This window comes from Staurois parvus, unplaced genomic scaffold, assembly GCF_062004578.1.
Source record: "Staurois parvus isolate SC_StPar_1 unplaced genomic scaffold, SC_StPar_1.0 ptg000662l, whole genome shotgun sequence".
Lineage (NCBI taxonomy): Eukaryota > Metazoa > Chordata > Amphibia > Anura > Ranidae > Staurois > Staurois parvus.
This window is the reverse complement of record NW_028318458.1, coordinates 2,797,366-2,813,126: the sequence shown is the minus strand read 5'-3', so window position 1 is coordinate 2,813,126 and position 15,761 is coordinate 2,797,366. Positions and strand designations below refer to the sequence as shown.

The 15,761-nt window shown below is 41.6% G+C and overlaps 2 protein-coding genes across 3 annotated transcripts in view; one reads left to right on the top strand and one right to left on the bottom strand.

Moving 5' to 3' along the window:
• Positions 1-15,761, top strand: part of TECR (trans-2,3-enoyl-CoA reductase) — a 78,227-nt gene that overhangs the window by 9,888 nt on the left and 52,578 nt on the right. The window lies entirely within an intron of this gene.
• Positions 1-15,761, bottom strand: part of DNAJB1 (DnaJ heat shock protein family (Hsp40) member B1) — a 100,407-nt gene that overhangs the window by 84,005 nt on the left and 641 nt on the right. The window lies entirely within an intron of this gene.

The window sequence follows — 15,761 nt, the reverse complement described above, 5'->3', positions numbered from 1 at the left end:
TAGTATCTGTTCCCGATGTATCTGAGTATATACATGTAATTGTAGTTGCCATGGTAATCCCTCTGTGCAGAGTGAGGTCAATACACATTCACTATGTATTTGTCTTCAAGTAAATGGTGCCCCGAGACCATTGACGGTCTGTAACAAAATGGTGCCGGCACAGATGCAGTGCATTACAATCAATGAATGGATTTAAATGGAAGGCTTGATATCCAATCGGCTACTCCTGATGAAGTCACGTGTTGTGGCGTAAAGCATAGGGTACGTCGATGACATCAAGCCGTTAACCGGAAGTCCAAGTGCCGCCATTTTGAAAGAGGGATTTCCATATACATTTGGCAGAAAACGCTGTATAGTGGGTTTTTAACCCTGTAGTGTCCCAGGAGGACACATTTTCATGTGAATTGAACGTAAATCGTTTTAATAAAGGCTGATTTTACTAGAAATACTTCACTGTATTGAGCATTTCTTTACATGGATATGGAGTGATCTGGATCTGCTTAAAAGTGCTGGCAAACAGTGGTGAAGATCTGTGTACCATTATACCCTCCCGGGTTAAAAGGAAAAGCGCAGTTTGACCTGTCAATATGGGTCAAACGTGGAAGTGAGCACAATAGCGTTTTGGAGGTGGAAGAGCACTAAGGGGTGACACAGGAGCACCGTACACGTTTGCACAGGAAGTGTACCACACAGGTCCATGTGATGTGATTAAGGATTTAAAGGGACAGATCACTATTAAGGATGATTTATTTTGTATTTGTGTGCACTATTTATGGTATATTTACAGCACTGGTTATGTGCAGTCTCTATGGGAGTTTATATGTATGCATTGGAAGATCTCATGAGTAGCATATATTGACCACAATAGAGTGATCATCACCATTTACACATGCATGTTTAAGACTGTAAGCACTATTATAATTAAGTGTTCTTGCATGGCGACCACTTACTGTTATCTCACATATATATATTCTTATTATTATAGACAAATTTACCACCCTAACTCCTCCCACAGTTTTTACACTACATAGACAGTAATATACGGAAATGTGCGGATTTTTCCCGATTGGTGTGCTATTACTTTGTGGAACGTTTCGCCGAATGGTTCACGAAATATCGCCATTTTTGTGGTGAAATTGGTCCCATAGGAATGAATGGTGGAATGTTCAAAACTAGAGTGGGAGCTGCCAAAAGTTAGAGTGTGATATGAAATATCAGGACATGATTTCTAAACTGCCATCACTCCCTCATTTGTAAGCCCACCTACACAAATCGTATATCAAAACGTTCAGCTAACCCTGCTGCCACTAAAAATGTCCACGCTAAGCCATAGTCCTGATAGTTTTCACAATATGACCATTTGTTTGCAACTCACGCCGCCCATTGACATTCATTGAAACTCCACTCTAGACACCTAAAATTTGAAGGGCAATTTCTAAACTGCAACTGTGCCTTAATTTTTGTAATATTTCAGAGACATACTATGCATCAAAATGTAGGTCTGGGTCTTGTGATTCTCACAATATAAAGCTCTTCACTGTAGGATTTATAGTTTTAAAACTACAACCATTTGAAGATGGCAACTGCCAGTAAAGTGAGCAAGTTGGAGCAGTTTGTTTTTAACCGCTCCTCTGCCCTTGCTGTAGAGTGAGTTGCCATAGGAACCCAGTAATGTGAGCAGGCAGCAGGGTGACAAGCCACTCCACTCAGTTACTCCGCCCACTCCAGTTGTAGACTACTGGTGGAGGCAAGAACACTTCACACAATTTCCCCAGAAGTTGTAGATTTTCTAGTTATTTATTGTTGCGCTGCATTTTCTTCACTTTATTTACTTTGTTATATGTGGGAACACATATGCTAGATGCACATTTTATTTCGGAGGGTTTCATTGCGCTGAAGGTTTTCTATGCACAGTATCATGCGAACGCAGCATCTCCAAGCTCGTAGGACGTTCATGTTCAAGCTCAGATGTTGCGTTCACATGCTACGAGTCTACGGATCGAAAGGTTCATGCGAATGTCCGATGTGCTTGGAGATTTGATGGTGCATTCACTTGCCATCGTACCAACCGCAAATACAGAGAACGCATCGTAGCTCGAAGCTTGCAGGAGGTTCACGTGGAATAATATGCGACTCAGAAACTTGTATTGTCTGAATGATGGCGTGCAAACGCAACATCTGAGCTCATAGGGCGTTCATGTGCGATCTTCAACTTGGAAACTCATATTTACCATTTGTACTTTTGTATGATAGTTCAGCATCTGAGCTTAAAGTTTTGTTTCTGTCTCAGAAACTCGCGTTTACCATCTACGATGGCACATCAATGCAATACCAGGGCTTCAAAGTTGTAGGATGATCACATGGAATGTCCAACTCAGAAACTCAAATTTGTGTTCTGTACAATGACACTCGAACACAACCTTTGTGCTTGAAGATTATAGGACGTTCACATGGAATTTCCTACTCAGAAACTCGTATCGTCATCGCCGTCCTCACGGAGCTCCGTCATCGATTTCCATGTCAAGCATTGCCTCATCAGTCTGCAGATCATTGCTCCCAGAGCAAAAAGCGTTTTATGCTGATTTATAACACTATCAGCATATAGCTTTGGTGAGTTTATTCATTTTATTGGGTGGTGGATTGACACTTTTGGTGGATTTCGTTTTGGGAATTTTTTTCACCAGTTATATTTATTGAAGAAATATTTTTTGGGACTTTTTTATTATTCATGGGACAATTTCTTTCTTTTTTATGACAACTATTGTGTGATAATTTGTTTCTTTTTCCACTAGCCCAAATTGTTTATTATTTGTACTCCTTTATGGTATAGGGTGGATTTTGCAGCTGGTAGAATTTTAATTTAATTTAATTTTTTCTTTATTGTAAAAAAAAATTTTTTTTTTGTGGCGCCATCTATATTTATTTACATATATGATAGGTGGGGAACATGGCATCCTGTGCCATTGTACCATCCATAACTATGAGTTTTCCAGTAAGAAATTCCATGTGATTGCTCTACCAGTTTGGAGCACTGGTGCTGTCTTTATGTGCTGTCATAGACCGCAAATTTGAATTTCCAAGTTGAACATCCCACATAAATGCCCTACAAGCTTGGAGCTTAGATGTTGTGTTTGCATGCTATTGTACAGGTAGTAAATACAAGTTTTCAAGTTGGATATTCCACATGAACTTCTTATAAGTTTGGAGCTCAGACACTGTGTTTGTGTTGATAAATCCGAGTTTCCAAGTCAGAAATTCCATGTGAATGGCTCAAAAGCTTTGAACTCCGTCTGAGTCTGATAATCCACATGAACCTCCTACATGCTTTGAGGTCTGAGTAGGTTCCCCTCCTATTGTACAGAAGATAAATATGAGTTTCCAAACTGAAAATTCCACATGAACGCCCTTCGTGATTGGAGCTTGGATATTGCATTTGTATTCTATCATACAGACAGTAAATGAGTTTTTTAAAGTTGGATATTCCACGTGAGTGCCCTGAGAGCTTTGAGCTCCGATACTGCATTTATGTGCCATTGTACAGCTGAAAAATACAAGTTTCTAAGTCGGAAACAAGTTTAGAACGCCGATACTGTATTCACATAGATAAATACACGTTTCCAAGTTGGAAATCCCATATGAACATCTTATGTCTTGGCACAAGTGTGTTATCTTACAGACGGTAAATATAAGTTTCCAAGTTGAAGATCACATGTGAGCTCCCTACAAGCTCATGCGTCACTTGCTATCGTACAGACTAGACGCTTTCATATTGAATATTCCGCATGAATCTCATACTAGTCTGGAGCTCAGATGTTGCAGTTGTGTACCATCATACAGACTGTAAATAACAATTTCTGAGCTGGAAATAAAACATGAATGCCCATAAAGCTCAGAGCTCAGACGCCGCAGTTGCTTACATAAATAAGTGTTTTCGAGGTGAAAATTCAATGTGGTAACAAGCTTTGAGTGCTATTGTACAGATAGGAACTTTAGGTTTCCAAATGGAAAACTCCATGTGAAGCTTGGATCTTAAAACTGAGTTCCTCCCAAATGTGGAAGCTCCGCTTATCTGCCTTCAACTCCCTACCCCCCTCCACTGCCACATTTGGTACCTTTTGGTAGGGAGGGAGAGCAGGTACCTGGTTTTGACAGGTACCCGATCCCACTTCCAGCTCAGTTTGCCCCCCGCTCCTTCCCCCCGCAGCCCTGTAGGACACTTCACAGGTCCTAGAAGACTGTGGCCCATTCACAATGTGCAGTGAGCTTCGTGCATGCGCAGTAGGAGAGCGGCTGTGATGCTGCAATGCTTCCAAGTGAACCTCTTACAAATCTTAGAGCTTAGATGTTGCAATCGCTTGCCATCATACAGATGGTAAATGAGTTTTTTAGTCAGAGACATTAAGTGAATGCCTTGCGAGCTTAGAGTCTGGATATTAGGTTTGCTTGCCGTGGGACAGAGATATATGGCGTTTCCTATTTCGATATTCCACATTGCCTCCTACAAGTTTGATGCTCACATGCTGCGTTTGCATGCGACCATACAGACCATAATTATGAGGTCAGAAATTCCAAGCGAGCGCCCTGTGATCTTGGAGCGCTGATGCTAGGTAGTAGTATGTGACATTCAGCTGGACGTGTTCTGTAAAGCTGAAGATGTTTCCTAGTTTATCTAAGCCACTTCTTTAGTTCAGTGCAGATACGGCTTGGAGAAGCTACACAACATCCTCAGCATTACAAGACAAGTCCACTTGAGTGTGACTAATACTGGCCATACATGTAAATATCAGATGGTTCACTCATTGGGTGGCCCTTATGGCCTCCTGCTGGGCATCCCTCAATGGAAAAATTCAAAGTAGTCAGACAGGAAATTGTTGGCCAAACAGCAGCTGCATCCGAGTAGATGCAGCTGCTATTCAGGTATGTTGACAGTCGGTAGGCTGACCATCTCTGGACGTATTGTCGGCATCTAGGATTATTCAGAAGCTCTATTTACAGGCTGGGTGAGTGATTACATGCACAAATCTGACAGCTGCTGCCATTCGCACACACAGTGTGAATGCAGCATTTAGCTCTGGAAGAAGGAATCCGTTGATTCTTCCCGGTGGCAGCACCTGACTGTCTAATTGTAGCTTTTACTATTTTGTAATCATTCTTCAAAACTGTTAGCTCTGCATGCTGCCTGTTGATCTGGTGCCCTATAGGGCATGTCTTTGGTCCTGTCCCCTTGTCTTCCGTCATCTTGATGTAGCAATCAGGACTGTCATCTCACCATAGGGTAAAGTCCTGTGATAGCAGTGCTGCTTTGTTACTTTAGTGTCACTGATTCTAAGCTGCTTTATAAAAATGTAAAACACTGCAAGGCCATTTTTAAATGATAGTTTTTGCTTTTTCATTAGCCATATTTTTTTGGCTCTTTTATGCTTAAAATGGACCTAAAGAGATATACTGTATTGCAGGGTGGATTTGATTTAAATCAAACTGATTTAAATCACGCTTTAAATCACTAGTCAGTAAGGCTTGATTAAAATCCTAGTTTTCTACATAAAGACTAATTCTTGCTGGTATAACTTTAATATGCAAGTAGATGAAGATTTTTAGAATAACAACTTTTCATATTAGTTTTTTTATCCCCAGTTTAATAGGTTAATTCATATTTGGGCAACTTTTCTGTTGTACTTAGGAAGGAGAAAAATAATCATTACCTTAATAATAACAATTTAAATAGATTTATTCAACTGAAACGATAACATTCCAGCATATGTTATTTGCTTAAACAAACATCCATGTTTGGTAACTAATTTGGCTAAACAAAATATATATATTTTAAGAAACTTAGACTGTCAGCCCCTTCCTCCTCACACTTAGTTTCACTTTCTTCTTGTGCAGATCTATTCCACTCCAAACAATCAGAAAAATATTGTTTCTATTCTATTCACTGAACTTCTTGAAACTTAGCACTGAAAGGGTTGATTCTGTATTCATAGGTTTGTAGAAGTTAGGATGAAGGTCTTTTTCTTAACTCTGTTCATGTTATAACATTTTTGCTGTGAAGAAGAGGCATGTGATCTCCGCTGAGTCAAATTCAGTTTTGAGAACTGCAAAAGTAAACCAACATCTGTGATAATATCTTGTAGGCAGAGAAACTGCCCAATAATCTTACAAAAACCTCTGGAAGAGCATGACATTGTGAATGGATTCATGGAATGTATTTACCAAAAAAATTAAACATATACAGCCTTATTCTACATAATTAAAAAACTAATCTTTATTTCATGATGGAATAACCTTTGGATGGTAATATATTTTCCTCAAAAAGCATTTATTAAAAAAAATCTGATTTAAATAACAAAAATCTGATTTTTTTTTTTTTTTCTTAAAAAAAATCATTGATTTTATCCACCCTGCTGTATTGAGACCCCCCCCCCCCCCCAATATTCTCTTTCATAACAAAAGTTCAGAAATGTAGTACCTATAAGCAGGATCAGAGCCCTCCAGTGACAAGCAGCCTGCCTCTTCCTAGTCATACCCCATTTGAAGCTTGTGTTTACGGTCTCTCTGACTCCGTGTGAATGCAGCGCATGCCTCCTTCCTGATGTGAAATAACTGAAACCCAGTTAATAAAGAGGGTGGGCTAGGGACAGTCAGGCTGAGGAAGAAAGGGCTAGATGGTGCAGGACGTCCTCCAGCCAGGATATGAGGAAGGCTCTGTCTGACTTGCAGCAGCATTTAATATACACTTTGAGAAGCTCACACTGTGCAGTGAAGTCAGAGTAGGAAGTTTAATCTGTGCAACACTGAAGGGAAGGCTAGAGTTCAGCTTTAAAGTGGTTGTAAAGGTAGGTTTTTTTACCTTAAAGAAAAACTCTGGGCAAAACAAATCGCCCATTAGTACACCCCCTACACAAAACACTAAATAGTTATTACAATTTTGAAAGTCCTTACGATTTAGGAGAAAAGTTTAATTGAATTTTCATGACCTCACCTCTGTAATTCAAAAGATTACAGCATCTCCTCTGCCAGGGAGGAGGTGTAGCAGCAGGGATTGTATCATATCCTCTCCTCTCCCTCTATGCAGTAAAAAGAAACTACAGTTCCCATCAACTACAGGGAATTGTAGTGAATGTGGGCAGGTACACTAGGCCTGTACATGTTGAATGGGTCTGAGTCTCTGTTCATCCACAACTGCGAGTGGGGCTGAATTATATCACTGCTTCCCAGAGAAAACTACAGAAGGGATGTGCCAGGACCAGTGGCTGGGGAATAGGAGGCATAGCAGACACGGGTCTTACAAACAGGAAACCTAAGAGAATTACTGATTTGATTTGAAAATGATTAGGCCATTTCAGAGCAACTACTGAGTGAACCAGAAGATGGATGACATATTCAGTGAAGAAATCAGCAACAAGGACATGTAAAGAAGTTTTTGCCCGGAGTTCTGCTGTAATGATTTCTCTGCATTAAAGGTATAAAACCTTCTGTGTGCAGCTCTACCTTTATACTTACCTGAGTCCAAACTCCATCCAGTGCTGTGCCCAAGAACAGTGGCTTTCTCCACGCTCTCTCTTCTATGAGAATTCTACATTGAGGCGGCAGCCATTGACTCCTGCTGCTGTCAATCACAGCCTGTAAGAAGAGACCAGGAGACGGGGCCAAACCATGCTGCGTGTGTCAGTGGACACACACAGCATGGCTCGGGATCAAGCCTGCATAAGTGCCTCCATAGCAAGCAGCTTGGGGGGAGCCCAGAAGGAAGAACCAGGAGCATCGGTGGGGGAGCCCAGAAGGAAGAACCAGGAGCATCGGTGGGGGAGCCCAGAAGGAAGAACCAGGAGCATCGGTGGGGGAGCCCAGAAGGAAGAACCAAGAGCACAGGCGGGGGAGCCTAGAAGAGGAGGATCGGGGCTGCTCTGTGCAAAACCATAGGTTTACAATCACTTTAAAGCTGCAACAAGGGGCATAATATGTGAGAAGGAGAGGCACTGAATAATTGCTCTGGCAGGGGCAACAACCTGTTAGTGCCTCCCTTCACATAAAGCATAGGCAACCCAAAAAAACCCCAAAATAAACATATTGCAGCTTACCAGTCCTTAAAGTAGCTATAAATGCTGAGTATTGTTTACCTTAATGTATTAACAGCATTAAGGTACAAAAAACACGCAGTACATTTCCAAACTGCCTCCCTTCCCCAAACTCTTACTTTTTTTCACTTTTCACAGCTGCCAGGGAAGGGGGAATAACAGGCTGCTGCAGCTGTCATCCAGCTTGTGTGTCTCTGATTCTGGCCAGGGCACACATTCATGGGAGTCTCTGTAGCACCCGGCCAGCTAAAGGAGATACCGAGGGGAGGGGGGGGGACCAGTTGGAAAACATGGAAAGAAAGATTCTAACAACCTCCTCTTTAAAAAGAAAAAACACTTTTATCACTTTTTACATTTGTGGGCTGCGTAGATTTTGACATGTTAGGATTTTTTTTCCCCTATAATTTCACCTGATGATCGAGCCAATAACATGCTTCTTGTTTTAGGCAGCCCAAAGGTGAGTCAGAATTTTTGATGTGGATGGGGAATGCTTCCCATTGTGTCTTTGTATTGTGACAATGGAGAGACTTCCTTGCTGTCAGAATACGCTGATCAGAGCCGCAGGCTTTAGCCTGCAGTGCTGATTGAGCTGTGAAAGTCCGACACTGTGATTGAACAGAAATTGATCGGTATAGATCGACTTCTGTTCAATCACAGTGACCATACATAGATCGAAATTTGACCGGCGCCTGCTAAACTGCACAAATTTCAATCCATAAATGGCCAGTCCTAAGGTAGCTGCACTTTGGATGAAGGAGCAATGGTGCCACCCGGGGAACACAGTATTGTCAAGCCGGGGAGACTGTAGTGTCAGATACTAGTAGATTTAGATGGACTAGCTACCACTTTTTTACAACATTTACAGCAATCCTTTTTTTTCTTCCTTTGAATAAAAGCTGACCATTGTAAGCACCCGCCAGTAGTAAATGGTTTGTTTCAACCATCTAACTGCCACTTTTTACTCAATAATAAAATATATCTTCTGAAAGTAAAGATCCTGGAGAATAAGATGGGGATAGCTCCAGTTTTGTACGTCATTCAATATTTTCGTTTATCAAGCACAAAGTTCTGTAAAAAAAAAAAATTGCACTAAAGTTAATTTTAAAGCACAGAAATGCAAACTATTTCCCAATTTTTTTTTGGTAAAACCTAAAATATGAGTTTGTGCTGAGTAAAAAGATACCAAATATGTTAAGCCTTAACTGCTTCCCGTCCAGCATACACACATACACTATATTGCAAAAAGTATTGGTCGGCCTGCCTTTCCACGCACATGAACTTTAATGGCATCCCAGTCTTAGTCCGTAGGGATCAATATTGAGTTGGCCCACCCTTTGCAGCTATAACAGCTTCAACTCTTCTGGGAAGGCCGTCCACAAGGTTTAGGAGTGTGTCTATGGGAAGGTTTGACCATTCTTCCAGACGCACATTTGCGAGGTCAGGCACTGATGTCGGACGAGAAGGCCTGACTCGCAGTCTCCGCTTGAATTCATCACAAAGGTGTTCTATTGGGTTGAGGTCAGGACTCTGTGCAGGCCAGTCAGGTTCCTCCACCCCAAACTCGCTCATCTATGTCTGTATGGACTGTGCTTAGTGCACTGGTGTTTGAACAGGAAGGGACCATCCCCAAACGGTTCCCACAAAGTTGGGAGCATGACATTGTCCAGAATGTCTTGGTATGCTGACGCCTTAAGAGTTCCCTTCACTGGAGCTAAAGGGCCAAGCCCAACCCCTGAAAAGCAACCCCACACCATAATCCCCCTCCACGAACTTTTACACTTGGCACAATGCAGTCAGGCAAGTACCATTCTCCTGGCAACCGCCAAACCCAGACACGTCCACCGGATTGCCAGACAGAGAAGCGTGATTCGTCACTCCAGAGAACTGCTCTAGAGTCCAGTGGCGGCGTGCTTTACACCAGTGCATCCGATGCTTTGCATTGCACTTGGTGATGTAAGGTTTGGATGCAGCTGCTCAGCCATGGAAACTCATTCCATGAAGCTCTCTACGCACTGTTATTGTGCTAATCTGAAGGCCACACGAAGTTTTGAGGTCTTTAGCTATTGACTCTGACTCTGAAGACAGTAGGTGACTTCTGCGCACTGTGCGCTTCAGCATGAGCTGACCCCATTCTGTCATTTTATGTGGCCTACCACTTCATGGTTGAGTTGTTGTTCCCAGTTGCTTCCAGGCTGTTATAATACCACTAACAGTTGACCGTGGAATATTTAGTAGCCAGGAAATGTCACGGATGGACTTATTACACAGGTGGCAACCTATCACGGTACCACACTTCGAGTCACTGAGCTCCTGAGAGCGACCCATTCTTTCACAAATGTTTGTAGAAGCAGTCTGCATGCCTAGGTGCTTGATTGTATACACCTGTGGTCATGGAGGTGTTTGGAACAACCTGAATCCAATGATTTGAAGGGGGTGTCCCAATATTTTTGGCAATATAGTGTGTAATAAATAAATAAATATATATATATATATATATATATATATATATATACAGTATCTAACAGAAGTGAGTCCACTCCTCCATTCTTGTAAATATTTTATTCTATCTTTTCATGTGACAACACTGAAGAAATGACACTTTGCTACAATGTGAGGTAGTCAGTGTACAGCTTGTATAACATGGAAATTTGCTGTCCCCTCAAAATAACTCAACACACAGCAATTAATGTCTAAACCACTGGTGTGTGTGTGTGTGTGTGTGTGTGTGTGTGTGTCTAGTCCACATGTGAGGCTGGCAGCCATCTTTACTAGCTATACAAACTTTTGAATGGAATTTCAACTACTACCTCCATTGGCTGTATTATGCTGTTCTAACCTGCTTAATATACGGCTGGCTCAATAAACCCTACTACACTATATGAGCTCTTCTATCTGGTGGCTTTTATTTTGAGCTACTTAAAGGTGGATACTTATCGGTGCTGATCTGATTGATGCCTGGGTGTAAGTGAAACTGAGGAGCTGTCCTGGCTGACTGTGAGGGTCTTACTAAGAGGTCTGGAGGTAATTTCCAGGGTTCACAAAGTGCCTGAGAAGTGTCATATCCTTACCGGTACCTTAGATGACCACGAATGCCCCTCTGAGTGTCATATACATGCGCAATTTTATTGTGCGTCCGGTGAGTGCAAGCACACCTTTGTCTTATCCACAGAGGTCACGAGCACCTATTGATGTAATTCCAGTGGGAGCGACCATTATCCCCAGACACGGATTGATCTGTGCACCTATAAGGAAAAGTTATCTCCACTGTTTGGACTATTGTGCGTTTATACTATTGCTATTCGTCTAAATTAAGACGACGCGCTATTGTCACTTTATTGCACTCATTTATAGCGCTTTGTTTTTTCACGTGCCACTTTGTAATTCAATTCATTTGATTTAATTATATTTTTATATTTATATAGATGTCCTAGCGCTGCATTTTGATATATATATGGTTTAAAGGATTGAGAGATTTTTTTCCTTATGCAAGCTGCTTATTTTTTAAAAAGCGCTCGCTTGATTGTTTATTAGATGCTCTATAGGGTTTAGGTCTGGAGACATGCTTGGCCAGTCCATAACCTTTACCCTCAGATTCTTTAGCAAGGCAGTGGTCATTATCACGTTGGAATATTGCCCTGCGGCCCAGACTCCAAAGGGAGGGGATCATGCTCTGCTTCAGTATGTCACAGTACATGTTGGCATTCATGGTTCCCTCAATGAACTGTATCTCCCCAGTGCCCCAGACCATGACACTCCGACCACCATGCTTGACTGTAGGCAAGACACACTTGTCTTTGTACTCCTCATCCGGTTGCTGCCACACACGCTTGACACCATCTGAACCAGATAAGTTGATCTTGGTGTCATCAGACCACATGACATGGTTCCAGTAATCCATGTCCTTAGTCTGCTTGTCTTCAGCAAACTGTTTGCAGGCTTTCTTGTGCATCATCTTTAGAAGAGGCTTCCTTCTGGGACGACAGCCATGCAGACCAATTTGATGCAGTGTGCGGCGTATGGTCTGAGCACTGACTGGCTGACCCCCCACCCCTTCAACTTCTGCAGAAATGCTGGCAGCACTCATACATCTATTTCCTCTGGATATGACACTGACAACGTGCACTCAACTTCTTTGGTTGACCATGGAAAGGCCTGTTCTGAGTGGAATCTGTCCTGTTAAACCGCTGTATGGTCTTGGCCACCGTGCTGTAGCTCAGTTTCAGGGTATTGGCAATCTTTTTATAGCCTAGGCCATCTTTATGTAGAGCAACAATTCCTTTTTACAGCTCCTCAGAGACGTCTTTGCCATGAGGTGCCATGTTGAACTTCCAATGACCACTATGAGAGGGTGAGAGTGATGACACCAAATTTAACACACCTGCTCCCCATTCACACCTGAGACCTTGTAACACTAACAAGTCAAGTGACACCGGGGAGGGAAATAGCTAATTGGGCCCAATTTGGTCACTTAGGGGTGTACTCACTTTTGTTGCCAGCGGTTTAGACGTTAATGGCTGTGTGTTGAGTTATTTTGAGGGGATAGCAAAGTTACATGTTATACAAGATGTACACTCACCACGTCACATTGTAGAAAAGTGTCATTTCTTCAGTGTTGTCACATGAAAAGGTATAAAATATTTACAAAAATGTGAGGGGTGGACTCACTTCTGGGAGATACTGTGTGTGTGTTTTTATATTTATAAGTGTTTTTATGTGTGTGTGTGTGTGTGTGTATATATATGTGTGTGTGTGTGTGTGTGTATATATATGTGTGTGTGTGTGTGTGTATATATATATGTGTGTGTGTGTGTGTGTGTGTGTGTGTGTGTGTGTATATATATATGTGTGTGTATATATGTGTGTGTGTGTGTGTGTGTATATATGTGTGTGTGTGTGTGTGTATATATGTGTGTGTGTGTATATATGTGTGTGTGTGTGTGTATATATATATACATATACATACATACATACATACATACATACATACATACGCAGCCTGAAGGAGAGCTGGTCATAATATCTAATTGGGCCCAATTTGGTCACTTAGGGGTGTACTCACTTTTGTTGCCAGCGGTTTAGACATTAATGGCTGTGTGTTGAGTTATTTTGAGGGGATAGCAAAGTTACATGTTATACAAGATGTACACTCACCACGTCACATTGTAGAAAAGTGTCATTTCTTCAGTGTTGTCACATGAAAAGGTATAAAATATTTACAAAAATGTGAGGGGTGGACTCACTTCTGGGAGATACTGTGTGTGTGTTTTTATATTTATAAGTGTTTTTATGTGTGTGTGTGTGTGTGTGTGTATATATATGTGTGTGTGTGTGTGTATATATGTGTGTGTGTGTGTGTGTATATATATGTGTGTGTGTGTGTGTGTGTGTGTGTGTGTGTGTATATATATATGTGTGTGTGTGTGTGTGTGTGTGTGTGTGTGTGTGTATATATATATATGTGTGTGTATATATGTGTGTGTGTGTGTGTGTATATATGTGTGTGTGTGTGTATATATGTGTGTGTGTGTATATATGTGTGTGTGTGTGTATATATGTGTGTGTGTGTGTGTGTGTGTGTGTGTGTGTGTGTGTGTATATATATATACATATACATACATACATACATACATACATACATACATACATACATACATACATACATACATACGCAGCCTGAAGGAGAGCTGGTCATACCAGGATCATAGCTGCAGCCATGATCCTGGTGTCAATTTTTTCAGCTTGGGACCGGCTTTCAGCTACATGGCTCTACAGCTGCCTGATCACTCTTACAAGGCTCGGAGGGACCCACTGGGTCTTCTGCAAGCATTTGGTTTGGCTGTACACAGGGGAGGAGGAGGAACATCCCCCCCCCCTCCCCCTCTCTACTTGGTGACAAATTAAGCTGTGTCAATTCTTTATTCACCAGGACGGTATCGGCCAGGGAGGCAGCTGATCAAACCGATCTGTGCCTTGGATGGATTAGGGGTCTAATAGATCTCAGATCTCTCAGTAAAGAGTACCTGTCACTGGCCAAACTATCACTAGGGATGTTGTTTATCCCTTGTGATAGCAATAAAGTTAAATAAAAATTTAAAAGTGTAAAAAAAAAAAAAAATAATAATTAAAAAAATTCAATAAAATAAAAAAACGTAAAGCACCAGGTGAAAATAAGGGGGACAAAAATTAATGCAGTTGCCACATTTAAGAATTGGTAAGCTGCAATATATAAATGTTTTGATTTTGAGTTTAGATAGTGTATTTATAAATAAGTATGCAGAGCTATTGATTTAGATTAATAAAAAGGCATTCAGGAGGTGGCAGTAGCATGTAATATCTGGAAGCATGTGAACCTAGTCAAAGATGGGAATTCAATTCACTTTAGAGAGATTTACCTCCTTTCCTGTTGTGTCTCCAGGACAGGAAGTAAAGGGAATTTACCCTGCAGGGACAAAGGCAGCAAACAATAACCTGATGGGGGTTTTAAATCTTCTCTGCTCTATCCAAAACTAAAAAAAGTTTTTCTTTACGTAAGCTTTAAAGTTGCATTCACACTGTATTTTGTATGTGGTGCATGTGAGATATGCTTTGTGTTCTTATTCATCCCTGTGGAGGGTTTATTTTCCATCATCCAAACGTATGTGATGGAAATAGTGAGAATTAGATGGTGCAGCCAGCAGGATTTTTCTTCATACACTGCATGAAAACTGTAAAGGTAGCCTATTTCCGGCCACAGATGGATCGAATCATGGTCAGTTCAGCAGGGACTGACTGAGATTCGATTCATCTACAGGCATTGATTGACTTCAGTACAACCAGCCGGTCTGATTATGTTTTTCTCATAATTACCGTATATTGTGCCAGCAGGGAAGACTCCCCACTGGGAGAACACAATAATGCTGCGGGAGGGATTTAGTCATCAACACTGGCTGTATTGATAGGGGGAACAGGGGCGGACTGACAACTCATGGGGCCCCCGGGCAATAGGGGATCATGGGGCCCCTGTGTCCTTGCCCAAACGCAAAAAAGCCTATGAAAAAGGTACCAGGGGCATCTCATGGGGCCCCCTACTGACCCCGGGCCCTCGGGCAGTGCCTGAGTTTCCAAATGGTCAGTCCGCCCCTGGGGGGGAATCAAGCAATTTTTCTTTCTTGCAACCCATGGTGGAAGGAAAGAAAATTGCATATTCTATGGACTGCTTTAATCTTACCATACATGTTACAATCTGAATGTATAATCTCCTCTAGAGCTACCAACAACTGTGTAGAGCAAGGGCCTGCCTGTCTTAATACAGATTGATTAGTTAGATTGCGTTGGTCCTCATATTACATATTTTTGGCAAATCTGAAGTTAATTATAGAAAGATTTTGGGGGTTGATTTACTAAAACCGGAGAATGCAAAACCAGGTGCCGCTCTGCATAGAAACCAATCAGTTTCCAGGTTTTATTTGCCAAAGCTCATTTGAACAAGTTGAAGCTAGAAGCTGATTGGTTGCTATGCACAGCTGCACCAGATTTTGCACTCTCCAGTTTTAGTAAATCAACCCCTTTATGTTCAGATTGTTGACCATGGGACTGGAGTGTTATATTTTTTAAGGGTCATTTCACCCTAAAGTGATCTTTCAGTTCTAGCGCAGTCCGGTGGGCAGTTACCCAATCGCTTCTTATTTCTCTGACGAAATCTGG